Below are 12,567 nucleotides of genomic sequence, written 5' to 3'. Positions count from 1 at the left end.
GGCCATTCTCTACTGTGTTGGCTGGGACAAGACGTCATTGGAGAGTTTTGAGCGAGAGCATAAAGTGAGCAGGATAATGGAAGAATATGGGAAAAGGGGGCCTTAATGAGCTAGAAGTATGATTGAAATGATAGAAAGTGTTAAGGATCAGGGCAAACAATAGAAGGAAAAAAATGGAAGACCATTCGAAACTCGAGGGAAAAAGGGTTGTACAAGAAAATCGATATAATCTTAGCACATTACATGGCTCTCCATTGAAAACAATAATATAAGCAGTGTTCACTGACTTTTAACTTTTAGGATCAATCTTTCATAAAAGTAAAATATATTTCATTATGTTTGCATAAAAGTTAAGAAGAAGGATGAGGCATTAACAAAATAGGGAGTTGGGAGATCTTATCCATAAGGTTAATGGACAAGAAATAGAGGTTTAATTATTTAAAATTTCAAAAGTAAGCAACCGAAGAACTAAAAATGTTTAGTTAAATATATTGGCAAGAGAGGAGAAAGGTGAGTATAGTTTTGGAAGGGAACTAAATTCTCCATGATCATAGCAGGAAGTCAGTAGACAATGTCTGAAGTTGATCAGTCAATCAAAAATGTAAGTATAAGCGTATTATTTACAGAAGTGCAGGTAACCATCAGAATTACAAGTTCTGACCTCTGGAGAGAGGTCCAGAGAAGAAAAGTGAGGGGCACAGGATTCTTAATTATTATTATAAGTCCTTGAGTCTTTAATTTTTTTCATAGCACATATATTAGTTTGAATTTAAAAACATTTTAGGCCAGGAACAATGACTCACGCCTGTAATCTCAACACTTAGGGAGGCCAACGTGGGTGGATAACTTGAGGCTGGGAGTTCAAGACCAGCCTGGCCAACATGGTGAAACTCCGCCTCTACTAAAAATACAAAAAAATTAGCCTGGTGTAGTGGCACACACTTGTAATCCCAGCTACTCGGGAGACTGAGGCACCAGAATCACTTGAACCCAGGAGGTGGAGGTTGCAGTGAACTGAGATTGCACCATTGCACTCCGGCCTGGGCAACAGAGCTAGACTCTGTCTCAAAAAAAATAAAATTTTAATTTTATTATATCAGTCAATCAATCAATCTAGACTCACCAAATCTACTATTTGTGTACATGAAGTCAAGATTTTATTTTATGATCCAGCAATAGGTCCAAGTGAAATAAAATGATCTACTTTTTTTTTTTTTTTTTTTTTGAGATGGAGTTTTACTCTTGTTGCCCAGGCTGGAGTGCAGTGGCACGATCTTGGCTCACTGCAACCTCTGCCTCCTGGATTCAAGTGATTCTATTGCCTCAGCCTCCTGAGTAGCTGGGATTACAGGCACCTGCCACCACACTCAGCTAATTTTGTATTTTCAGTAGAGACGGAGTTTCTCCATGTTGGTTAGGCTGGTCTCGAACTCCCGACCTCAGGTGATCCACCCACCTTGGCCTCCCAAAGTGCTGGGATTACAGGCATGAGCCACCATGCTGGCCAAAATGATCTACTTCTAAAAGATCCACCCTGAAGTGTCTATATATGAATGTAGGAGGATGGGAGTGAAGAAGCATGAAACAGAGCTAGCGGAATAGCACAGTAGTTAGGAGCATGGCCTCTGGAAGCAGACTCTGTGAATTTGAATCCCAGCTTTGCCTTTCATTAACTGTGTGACCTTGGGAAAGATACTTAACTTCTCTGTTCTTCCGTTTCCTGTAAAATGGGGTGATAAAAGTACCTACCTCATATGGCTTTAAGGAGTAAATAGGTTAATCTTTGTAATGTATGGTTAAAACAGTGTCAGCAGGGTACAGTGGCTCATAATTGTAATCCCAGCAATTTGGGAAGCCTAGACAGGAGGATTGCTTGAGCCCAGGAGTTCAAGGCCAGCCTGGGCAACATGGTAAAACCCTAACTATATAAAAAATTTAAAAATTAGCTGGGCATGGTAGCACACAGCTATAGTCCCAGATACTCAGGAGGCTGAGGTAAGAGAATAGCTTGGGGCCAGGAGGTGGAAGTTGCAGTCCAGCCTGGGTGACAGAGTGAGACCTTGTCTCAAACAACAAAACAAAAAAACGGTGTCCGCACATGGTTGGCATTAAATTCATATTTCTTTAAATTACAAAGCATGGTATGATTCGAGGGCAATAGAAGAGTGTTCCATCCAAATTTCTCTGTCCTACAGGTATGAAGTTCCATTATTACAGATTTTGTTGAAGGATTTACAATATTTTAGAATTCTCTGTGAATAAAGAGTTCTCTTGAGAGGAATTACATCTTAAATTCTCATTTGCTGCAGACTTGTTTGAATTAATCAAACCCTTTCCAACCTTGATCCTTATCTGAACATAGGGCATCCTTGTTAGGTAGCTGAGATAGGGGAAGGGGCTGGTTTGCCAAAAGAGTAGAAAGCATCAGAAAAGGAGGTGAGAAGCTAGTTCCACAGGGAACTAACTAGGAGGACTCTAGGCAAACAACCTCATGTTTTGGCCAAGGACCAGACTTTAACAAATAGTCTTGGCTCCTGTTTCCCTATGGCCTGTCCTATTCCTGTCTATCTCACACTGACACGTTTGAACCAGGATAGACCAGGGAATACATTCCGGGTTTGGCACAGGTTCAAGTTATTTATTACCAGACTGAAAAGAAAAAAAAAAAAGCCATGTTGTTTCTGGATCTGTCAATGGGTCAAACCCCAAGGACTATGTTTTTCACATTTATTTTTGTTCAAAACTCACTGGCCACTGCAATAGACTAGAATCCCAAAGCGTGGTCCCTGAACCAGTTCAGCCTTGAGGGCTTGGGAGGGGCTGTTTGTTCAGGCAGGAAACAGCTCACAGAAACTCAACCCGCCTTTGGGAGTGGTTGCCTTGGGAGACCTTTCAATCCCCTCGGAATGGGGCCTCTGGCTGGCTGACCTCCTCTACTCTTTCCACAAGAACAGTGTCTGCATTTGAGTGGAAAGAACATGTGTACAAGTGAGGACTTGCCCCACTTCAAGATGAGAATTTCTGAGCCACAGACAGTCTGCTTTACGAGTTGATGAAATCTGAAGTGTGGCCTTTTATAGGAAGCTTTTTCAAGATTTTAGGTTTCACTTTGAGAGAAACATGATATATGAGGAAACTGGGCTGGATCAGTCACCGTCTGTATTTGCATTTAACATATAGAAATCATAAAATTTTAAGGCTGGAGAAGACTTGACCAGATGTTAATCTGGTCCTTCTCCCTTATTCCTATACACGAGGAAGATCTGAAGGAATTAAGTCATGAATAACCTCAGTCACCATCTATTGAGTAACTGAGATTAAACTCAAGTGTACTGACATCCAGGAAGTAATTCAGTTCATCTTACTCCATTTGAAACCTAAAAGGCATTTGGGAGAAACTATATAAGACTTGGAGAAAATATACAGCTCAGGCCTGTAATCCCAGCACTTTGGGAGGTCAAGGTGGGTGGATCACCAGAGGTCAGGAGTTCGAGACCAGCCTGGCCAATATGGTGAAACCCCATCTCTACTAAAAAATACAAAAAATTAGCTGGGAGTAGTGGCAGGCACCTGTAATACTAGCTACTTGGGAGGCTGAAGCAGGAGAATCACTTGAACCTGGGAGGTAGAGGTTGCAGTGAGCCCAGATCATGCCATTGCACTCCAGCCTGGGCAACAAGAGCAAAACTCTGTCTCAAAAAAAAAAAAAAAGAAAAAGAAAATATGATATTTTCTTTGTATGATTATTACCTATAAAAATACAAAAATAATTTCAAATGCTATAATTTTTTTTTAAGTTTCTAAATGGTTTAACATCTGTTAAAGCCATCTTTGTCTCATAAACACCTGTAACCTATGACATGTTCACTGAGAAACCTTCCAGAAGCAACTTGCGCTGGGAGTTGGTCTAGCCCTCTGAAGTGGAGTGTAACTGATAAGGAAAAAAGAAGCTCTAGATGTCTCTCTTGAACCCCCATTCCCACCAAAAAGGCCAGGCTTATATGTCTGGGAGTTGCCAAGGGCAAAAGAAACTTGGAGGCTTAAAACTGGCAATGGCCAGGCCAAGGCAGTCTAGCCCAGCATGTCCATTCTACTGTGGGTCCAAGGCAAGGATTCTAGATCCAGAGTACCTGGGAGCTGGGGACAGAATAAAAGGAGAGGGGACAGGAAAGTTTGGGAGCAAACAGGTAGGAACCAGATACAGAGAACTGTTCTCACCTAGGAGTAAGCCCATCACTCTGGACTATCAGCATGGGTAGTCTATGGTCTAGGGTGTAAAGTGTATCCATCGTAAAATATGCAAATACTAATATAAGATCAGACTTTGACAAAATAAACACATGGGGACTACAAAGTGACTGAATGCTTAAAAGGGTGGAAGTAGGAACAGAGTGGGGAATGGAAGATGCCAGAGAAGAAAGCAAACTCTTCTTAATGGAGCAGTATTGATGAAAATGAGCATTTGCTACTCAATGCTTTTATCTGCCTTTCACTGACTCATCACTTATACCTTTTTTTTTTTTTTTTTTAGCTAATACATTTTTAATAGGCTTCATTTTTTAGAGCAGTTTTAGGTTCACAGCAAAATTGAACGGAAAGTACGGAGAGTTCCCAGATATCCCCTACTTCCCCACACACAGCCTCGCCCACTATCAACATCTAGCACCAGAATGACATCTTTGTTATAATCGATGAGCCTACATTGACACATCATTATCACTAAAAGTCCACAGTTTACACTAAGCTTCACTCTTGGTGCTGTTCACTCAATGGGTTTTGAAAAATGTATGATGACATGTGTCCACTATTATAATATTATACAAAACAGTTTCACTGCCCTGAAAATATTATGTGTTCTACCTAGTCATCCCTACCTCCCTGCTAACCCCTGGCAAACACTGATTGTTTTACTGTTTCCAAAAGTTTTGTATTTTTCCAGAATGTCCTATAGTTGGACCATACAGTATGTAGCCTTTCAAACTGGCTTTTTTTTTCACTCAGTGACATGGATTTAAGGTTCCTCCATGTATTTTAATGCCTTAATAGCTCATTTCTTTTAGCAATGAATAATATTCTATTGTTTGGATGTCCCACAGTTTATGTATCCATTTATGCACTGAAGAACATCGTTGTTGTTTCCAAGTCTTGGCATTTATGAGTAAAGGTGCTGTAAATAGTCATGTACAGGCTTTTGTGTGGACATAACTTTTCAACTTATTTAGGTAAATTCCAAGGAAGGTAACTGCTGGATCATACGGTAAGAGTATGTTTGATTTTGTAAAAAAACTGCCACACTGTCTTGCAAAGTGGTGCAGCCACTTTGCATTTAGTAGTTTGCATTTTTCTAATGGCATATGATATTACATTGAGCATCTTTTCATATACTTATCATCTCTGTATGTTCTTTGGTGAGGTCTCTGTTAAGGTTTTTGCCCATTTTTTAATCAAGTTGTTCATTTTTTAATTGTTGAGTTTTAAGAGTTCTTTGAAGATAACAGTCCTTTATCAGATATGTCATTTGTAAATGTTTTCTTCCATCTGTGGCTTATCTTCTCATTCTCTTGCAGAGCGGAAGTTTTAAATTTTAATGAAGTCCAGCTTACCAACTTCTTATTTCATGGATCATGACTTTAGTATTGTATTTTAAAAGTCATTGCCACACCCAAGGTCATCTAGATTTTTTTCCAGGGTTATTATCTAGGAGACTTTAATAGTTTTACATTTTACGTATAGGTCTATGATCCATTCTGAATTAATTTTTGTGAAAGGTGTAAAGTCTCTGTCTAGATTCAGTTTTTGTTTTCCATTTGGATATTCCATTTTTCCAGCACCATTTGTTGAAAAGTTTATCTTTTTCTCTATTTCATTGCCTTGTTTACTTTGTCAAAGATCAGTTTATTATATTTATGTAAGTTATTTCTGGCTTCTCTATTCTGTTCCATTGATCTATTTGTCTATTTTTTCACCACTATCACACTGTCTTTGTTACGGTATAGTGTTGGTTATCTGATTTTGTTCTTCTTCTTCAATATTGTGTTGGCTATTTTGGGTCTTTTTCCCTTCCTATAAACTTTAAAATCGGTTTGTTCATGTTCACAAAACATATTGCTGGGCTTTTGATTGAGAATGCATTAAATCTATAGATCAAGTTGGGAAGAACTGACATCTTGACCAGGTAAGTCTTCCTGTCCATGAACATGGAATATCTTTCCACTCATTTAGATCTTTTTAAAGTTCTCTTATCAGAGGTTTATACTCTTCATTATATAGAACTTCTGCATGTATTATTAGATTTCTACCAATTTCATTTTGGGGAATGCTGATGTAAATGGTATTCTGGTTTTTATTTCAAATTTCATTTGTTCATTGCTGGTACATAAGAAAGCAATTGACTTTTTTTTTTTTTCTTTTTTTGAGACAGGATCTTAGTCTATCACCCAGGCTGAAGCACAGTGGCGTGGTCATGGCTCACTGCAGCCTTGACCTCCCAGGCTCAAGTGATCCTCCCACCTCAACCTCCCAAGCAGCTGAGACTACAGGCACATGCTACAATGCCTGGCTAATTTTTCTATTTTTTGTAGATACATGGTTTCACCATGTTGCCCAGGCTGGTCTCGAACTCCTGGGCTAAAGCAGTTTACCACCTCAGCCTCCTAAATTGCTAGGATTATAGGCATGAGCCACTGCACTTGGCTGCAATTGACTTTTGGATGTTAACCATATCCTGAACTAGTTCCAGGAATTTTACTTGTTGATTCTTTCAGATTTTCTAAATATACAAATTTTAAAGTTTTGTTACACCAATTTTTTCTTTCAGTTATTGTCACTGAAGCAGCAGAGGTAGGGGAAAGGGGTTTGTGGACAGAGACCATTTTTCCTCTAATTTCCCCAGGATGAACTGAGCAGAGCTGGAATTCAGATCACAAGATACCTGGAAGGGTGGCCAGTGGAAAGGAGAGATAGTGGTGAATAAGATAATTACCCATTTTCCAGATATTTTTGCCTGATTCTCAGCTATTGTTTCCCACCTCCCTCTCCACGATGTTTTCCTTGCCCAGACAACCGTGGATAGTTGGAGATCTTCTCTCATTCTCAGGGCTCTGGACAATGCCTCCAAAATTTCTAACTCTGAACTGTCTGGTCCTCAAGTTTGTTCTTTTTCAATCCTGGCTACCCAACTGGTCTCCAAAGTCTCTTCAGTTAAGCAGTCTGGGGCTGGAGGGTGGGGAGATCTTTGCTGATTTATCCTACCCTTCACTTCCAACCACCCAGCAGGCCTGGGCCAAGTCAAGCAGCCCCTACAAGCAGTATCCTACGAATGTGTATTCAACATTGATTTGGTCAGGATATGGAGAAATGTATTAGTTTTTATCAATAAAAAGTCTAAGTAGAAACATATTTTAAAAATAATCCACTTCTACTAGCTGAAGAACAGGAAATGTGCTAAATAAAAGTTTAATGATCGGTTCCCATTTTTCTGAAGCTCATCTCTCTTCAGTTTTGTTTATTCGTAATTTTAAGAATAAGAAATCATTTTGAGAGGTATATGAAAGGGTGAGTTAAACCACTCATTCTCAGGAAACAGTACTAGGCCAACTACTGTTGACTCAGAAGTTTCAACTGACCAAGAGTGCACAGGTGCATCTCAAAACTATCCATCTTAGATGCACTGCTGCTAATAAAGTGTTGTTTTCATTTCCTTTTGAGAACTGTCAAAAGACAAAATTACAACAAATTTAGTTAGGTGATCTAATTGGCTTTTATTTGTGATGAATGGATCAGGGTACTATCTCCCAGAAAATTTTAGAAAAGGTGGCTGGGCACCATGGCTCATGCCTGTAATCCCAACACTTTGGGAGGCCAAGGCAGGAGGATCATTTGATCCCAGGAGTTTGAGAACAGCCTGGGTAACATAGAGAGACCCTCATCTCTACCCAAAATCAACAAATAAAATAAAAAATTTAGAATAGGTGATCTGATGAGCTAAGCAGAAGAGGTGGGCTTTATAGGCAGAAAAGGGGTTTAAAAAAAAAAAAAGCTGAAATAAGGAACAAAAAGTGAATTGGTTATTTCAAAGTTACTTTCCTTGTCATGTTAAAGCAGGGGGGACTCCTTTATCATGTCAGCTAAAACTGGCCTTGTTAGGGGATTTGGCTACACTGTCTTTCCCTCTTTCTCTCCCACCCCTCCTTAGTTTCTTGGAAGGTAGACGACTTAGTTTCTGTTTGGTGACATGAAACTTTAGCATGAGTGACTCCATTTTGGTTTGATCTGTAGAGGCCCAGTCCAAATGAATAACCTCCCACAAATTTTAGTTAAAAGAATACTGCTCGGCCGGGCGCGGTGGCTCAAGCCTGTAATCCCAGCACTTTGGGAGGCCGAGACGGGTGGATCACAAGGTCAGGAGATCGAGACCATCCTGGCTAACACAGTGAAACCCTGTCTCTACTAAAAAATACAAAAAAACTAGCCGGGCGAGGTGGTGGGCGCCTGTAGTCCCAGCTACTCGGGAGGCTGAGGCAGGAGAATGGCCTGAACCCGGGAGGCGGAGCTTGCAGTGAGCTGAGATCCGGCCACTGCACTCCAGCAAGGGGGACAGAGTGAGACTCCGTCTCAAAAAAAAAAAAAAAAAGAATACTGCTGCCAGGCGTGGTGGCTCACGCCTCTAATGCCAACAATTTAGGAGGCCGAGGCGGATGAATCACTTGAGGTCAGGAGTTTGAGACCAGCCTGGCCAACATGCTGAAACTCCATCTCTACTAAAAATACAAAAATTAGCCAGGCGTGGTGGTGTGTGTCTGTAGTCCCAGCTCCTCAGGAGGCTGAGGCACGAGAATCGCTTCAACCTGGGAGGCAGAGGTTGCAGAGGTTGCAGAGATTTCATCACTGCATTCCAGCCTGGGCAACAGAGCGAGACTCTGTCTCCATTAAAAAAAAAAAAAAAAAGAGAGAGAGAGAAAAAAGAATAGTGTCTACCTCAGTGTTACTGGAACCAATTTTCATCTCCACAACTACACAAGTTGATAGAAAAACTGGAGTAATGAACACTGTTTTCCAATTCATCTCACTGGTGTGTGGAGTTGATTTGGTTTTGCCAGTGTTATTTAGCATCCTTTTAAAATCACCCCTCTCCAACCCATCTCCTCGTACAGCTGCCCACAGGCCTGGCTCAGAAATCTGTCTCAGAAACTGAGTCCCACCTAGTCTAGTCACAGTTTCTTTATGAACTACTCTGCCTTGGCTCACTGACTTGAAGTTGACAACTTACTCTTGAATAATTTAACTCCTTTCTTGGAACTGACTCCTTCGTCAGACTTCTCTTAACTTTCACTTCTGCATGTGGGAAGAAAGTAAAGGTATTAGAGACCCACTATGTAACTTGCTGCAGGGTACATGGACCTATTTCCCCATCCCTGACAGCAAGGGCTCGTACTCAGCCTGATGTCTGGGCATAATATAAACCTAGCTTGATCTCTATTCATCCCAATCTCCACCTTTACTTACTTGAGTGTGATGATTTGTTTAAGATGTTTTGCTTTAGTCAAGAGGGTATGGAAATATGAAAAAAAGAGATAGATTGACTCATACTGTAGTTCTACACTGACACATTGCAGCAATATTAACATTAATTTAAAATTCCACATTCCACAAGTGTATTTGGCAATGTAGTTCTGGGAGGTAATATGGAAATACATATCAAAACCTTAACAATAGTTATATTAATCAAGAGCCTTGATTGCCAAAGACAGAAAGCCAGTTCAGATTAGTTTAAATAAACAGGGGAATTTATTAGGTCAAATAATTGGACAAGTCTAGGGAAGCACCTTGCTTCGGTCATGGCCGAGACCAGGAACTGAAATCATGGCATCAGGCTGGGCGCAGTGGCTGACACCTGTAATCCCAGCACTTTGGAAGCCTAAGGCAGGAGGATCGCTTGAGGCCAGGAGTTCCAGATGAGCTGGGGCCAAATTGTGAAACCCTATCTCTACAAAAATAAAAATAAATTAGCCAGGGTAGTCGTGCACACCTTAGTCACAGCCACTGGGAGGCTGAAGCAGGAGAGTGACTTGAACCCGAGTTTGAGGCTGCAGTGAACCATGAACACGTCACTGCACTCCAGCCTAGGTGACAGAGTGAGACTTTGTCTCCAAAAAAAAAAGTTGTCAGTAGGAATTCCCCTTTATCACTTCATTATTCAGCTCTGCTTTCTTCCATGTTGGCATCAAGAGGGACCTCATCAGTCCCAACCTTAAATGGTTTTTGGTAATTTCAGAAGGAAAGAGATGTTTTCATCCAAGAGTTATTATCAGACCTAGAAAAATTCCCTCTTATTGGCCCTACTCAGATCATATGCGCACTCCTGGACCCGTCACTGTGCCTGGAGTGGTAGGAGACAGGGCACTCTGATCAGTCCCAGCCGTGTGATGAAACATTTCACCAGTTGTGGGAGAGGCAGATACTAAAAGGCAATGAGAGAGTGAGGTAGGAGGTCAGTTCTATCATGTGAAAATGAGAAATTCTGGGCAGGCAGAAACAAGTGATACCAAAATACAATGTTCATCCTCGTCTATGAATATTTACCCTTAAGAAATAATCAGAAATGTTAGAGAGTTATGCAGTTATTCCTCACAGAATTATGTATAATAATAAAAATTGGCTGAACATGGTGGTTCATACCTATAATCCCAGCTTTTAGGAGGCTGAGATGGGTGGATCACTTGGGCCTAGGACTTCAAGGCCAGCCAGGCAACACAGGGAGACCCCTGCAGTGAAAAAAAAAAAAAAATTAAAATTAGTCAAGCTTGGTGGCACATGCCTGTAGTCCCAGCTACTCAGGAGGCTGACGTGGGAGCATCACTTGAGCCAGGGAGGTTGAGGCTGCAGTGAGCCATGATCGCGCCACTGCACTCCAGCCTAGGTGACAGTGAGACTTTGTCTCAATTCTAGAAAGAATTGAAATGTTTAATAATAAGGGATTTCTTGAATAAACTGGTACGTGGATTCAACAGAACATTATGTGGCCTTTGAAAAGTATTACAGAGGAAAACTCAGCGACATGAAAAAATGTTCAAGGTATCTTGTTAGGCATAACAACAGTATGCAGATCATGATCCCAATTGATCTTGGGATTATGTACACACACACACACACACACACACATATCTTTTTATATACATTTTATGCATATTATATACATTTTATCTGTTTAAAACATAATATACATGTTATGAAAGAGTGAAATAATATACTTTACAATGTTGATTACTTCTAGTTGTTGAAATTAGGGATACTTTTCATCATTCTGGTACTTTTCTCTATTTTCTACAGTAAATATGTCTTTTTAAAAATTAAAAACATTATTGAAAAGCCTTTAATTCCTCCCTACCAATTTAAAACTGATCATACTATTCCTGTCTGTAAGAAAAGGAGCTGAAATGGAGGGTCTAATTACTGGTAAATAGCAATCATCGGTTAGACATTAAGCAGAGTATTTAGAATAATAAATTATTCACCAGTATTTTAAGATTAGCTGAAACCCAAATGTATTCTCTATTATGTCTTATTTCCATATTTCAAGGCTTTATTTGTACGCACACCGCTGACTTTTTCAGAATTAATCAACCAGCCAGCTCCATGAAGAAAGTAAAGGCCCAGATATCAGCACAGGGAGCGATTCAGGGTATCTTTTCTAAACTTCATAATTACTCTTGACTGTATCTGTAGAAAGCTGAATGCATTTCCGTGCTGCTAGAGACAGGGAATTTTTCTCAATAGCATCAGTAACATTCAGATTACAGGAAACTACTTCAGCAAAATAGAGAACAATAAACATCCTAAATGACCAAACCTGTAGCTCCTAAATTGCTTGCTCCGCTCATTTCAGTTTTCCTTGGAGAATTCTGATTTTGAATGAGACTTTGCACCATCCAAAGAGCCTCTGCATTATTCACTGTCAGGAGAGAGGATTGAATAACTGGTCTCTCCCCAGTTTACCAACCAAGTATCAATGAGCCAAGTCTTCATACACCCAAAGGGAAAAACCTTAATTATGCCAGTGACTACAGAGATGTACAAAATTTAGGAGGAAGGACAAAGAGCGACACTCTTGTTCACTTATTTCCACCACTGTCCCTCACTGACTTGTGAGCTAGCCCCATTTCTTTTCAGATTACCCAACAAAAGAAACAACTTGATGCCACAGGAAGATGGAAAACCCGGGTGCTGTTCTCTAATGCAGATGACTTCTGTTTCTTGACATCCTTCCACCATGGGGCACAACTACTAATAGAAGCTTGTTCAACAAACAGTCCTCTTTCTCTGGCAAGACTGTTCTTGTCTCCTGAATAGGAAGCTTAACAAAGGGTGTCAGATACAACAGTGGCCCACTTAACACCCTTTCTTCTTCCTTACTAACAACTCCAAGTTTCTGTGGGGCGGCAATGTGCCTAACTTACAAACTCTATTTCCCAGGGTGGCATTTATAGAGATCTCCTTGCTTGGAGAAAGGACTTGGTACCCACTGTGAGGAGCATGGTTAGCTGACGGCCTCCAGTTATTAACTCCTGG

The 12,567-nt window shown here is 40.4% G+C and overlaps 1 protein-coding gene across 1 annotated transcript in view; it reads right to left on the bottom strand.

Annotated features, from left to right (window-relative positions):
• STK38L (serine/threonine kinase 38 like) overlaps positions 1-11,943 on the bottom strand; it is a 105,864-nt gene extending 93,921 nt beyond the window's left edge. Inside the window, exons 1-2 of the mRNA XM_050746720.1 lie at positions 11,849-11,943; positions 10,678-10,763 (exon numbers count right to left, since the gene is read on the bottom strand). The gene's annotated coding sequence lies outside the window, so the exon portion shown is untranslated. The remainder of the gene's footprint in view (positions 1-10,677; positions 10,764-11,848) is intronic.
• Between the last annotated feature and the right edge of the window lie 624 nt (positions 11,944-12,567).

The sequence above is a fragment of the Macaca thibetana genome, chromosome 11 (assembly GCF_024542745.1).
Source record: "Macaca thibetana thibetana isolate TM-01 chromosome 11, ASM2454274v1, whole genome shotgun sequence".
Taxonomy (NCBI): domain Eukaryota; kingdom Metazoa; phylum Chordata; class Mammalia; order Primates; family Cercopithecidae; genus Macaca; species Macaca thibetana.
This window is presented reverse-complemented; position numbering and strand designations above follow the sequence as displayed.